The following is a 1,903-nucleotide window of genomic DNA, read 5'->3' on the forward strand; positions in this document are numbered from 1 at the left end:
GAGGACAAGTTCCCAGCCAAGGAGCTTGAGAGAAAATACTTTTAGTTCCAGCAAAATGAAAAATCAATGAATCCCGAAAATCCTCCTGCTGCACATACCTCAACTACCAGAGGAATTGTAAATCCTATTGCTTTAACTAAATGGTTGAGCTGGCACAAAAGAGGGAAAAACACACATGTGCCAGAAATGGAAAACAGGGGCCGTGATCAAATAAACCTCTGAAGTGTGGGTAGGAATGGCCCATGAGGTGATGAGGCCTTGGTCCCAAGCAAAGTGGGCATTTAGAACTGAGAACCCTGCATAAAGCCAGCACCCTGCATAGTCTACATCCTTAGGAAAAAGAACAGGGGAGATACCTTTTCCCCACACAGAGGAACAAGAAAGCATGTTCACCTCCACCTGAGCTCTGCGTGGAAAAAGCAAAGACTGCCTTGAGAAAGAGGAAACTGGAGCTTGGACTTTAATGCAGATTTGGTTTGAATGTTTACTATCTTCAGCCTAGAAATCTTCATGCAGCCTAGAAAATGTAATGCCTTGAAATTAGCATAAAAAATGGATTCCAATTTGATGATATTCTGATGATATCCATGAGATTCCTGACAGAAACAAATGCAAAATCACAATCAACGCATAAAATATTCTCACAGGGAGGATATGGTGCAGGGAGCCTTATCAAGATGAACTCACAGTTCAAAACTACAAAACACCTGCTTTTAAAATCCTTGTGACTAAGAATCAGCAGACATAACAAATGGGAGGATTAGAACCCTGAAAATATAAGACAATAGAAGAGCTGTCTGAAAATAGTAAGAAATATACTTAAAATTATTAAAGACAAAAATAAGAGCCCTGAGAAGAGAATAACGCATTATGAGGACAGAATAGATAGATCTTTCTTAAAGTACAAAATGTCTAAAATTAAACATATAGTTATTGAAATAAAAGTGTCAATAAATGGGTTAAAAAGCATGTCAGACAAAGGTGGGAAAATTACCCAGAACACAGCATTGAGAAATAAAGAGAGAAAATATGAAAGAAGTTGAGACAGAGACTATGGTATGAGAAAGTCCATCATAAACCGAACAGGAGTTCCAGAAGAAGAGACTCAAGAGAATGGAGGAGAGAAAATATCTGAAGTGATAATGACTGAGAATCCTCCAGATTTAATGAGTGACATCACTAAAAATGGCAGAGTAAGGAACTCCAAAACTCTGTCCCTCCATTAAAAGCAATGATTAGGTGTCAAAACTATCAGAATCAACTTTTTCAGAACTCTGGAATCTAATAAAAAAGAAACTTACAGTAACCAGGGGAATGCTTAATGAAGAAATAAGCTGTTGAATTTTGGTAAGAGAACATTGTGGCACTTTAACTTATGTGGCTGTCAACTCTCACTCCCCAGCTTCTCAGTGGCCATGAAGATGACAGCCCCCATTCTTTGCTGGTAGCAGAGGGAACAATACAGACCTTGTTCTCAAAGAATTGTGTGTATTGGCCGATCTGGTGGCCCCCTGAGGAGCTGGCCCATGGACTTGCCTTTGTTTCACCTGCTTCAGAGCTTTCTCAGGACTAAAGCAGCCTCATGGACAACGTTTGTCAAAAGCATTTAAAGGTAAATATACTAACCACAGCCTCCTGGGCCAAGAGAAAACGGATGAGGCAAGCAGTAGAAAGACCAGAAATTTAGGAAGGAAGAGGTTGGGGAAGGAAATACATGGGAGAATAAGAGTTCTGAAAAGGTTCCAGATATACCAGGGACTCTAGAGGGTCAAACACATGCCCAGGGCTGGACGAATGCTCAGAAAAGACCCTAAGCTTTCACGTCTGGCTGACCTTTAGGCTCCGCACAAGTAGCAAGTGAAAACTAAGAGTTGCAAACAGCCTGGACATGTGCTGAAGAAGT

At 40.6% G+C, this 1,903-nt stretch overlaps 1 protein-coding gene across 1 annotated transcript in view; it reads left to right on the forward strand.

The window, feature by feature from the left end:
* CMTM2 (CKLF like MARVEL transmembrane domain containing 2) overlaps positions 1–1,903 on the forward strand; it is a 14,744-nt gene that overhangs the window by 4,456 nt on the left and 8,385 nt on the right. The window lies entirely within an intron of this gene.

This window comes from Pteropus vampyrus, unplaced genomic scaffold, assembly GCF_000151845.1.
Source record: "Pteropus vampyrus isolate Shadow unplaced genomic scaffold, Pvam_2.0 Scaffold394, whole genome shotgun sequence".
Taxonomy (NCBI): Eukaryota; Metazoa; Chordata; class Mammalia; order Chiroptera; family Pteropodidae; genus Pteropus; species Pteropus vampyrus.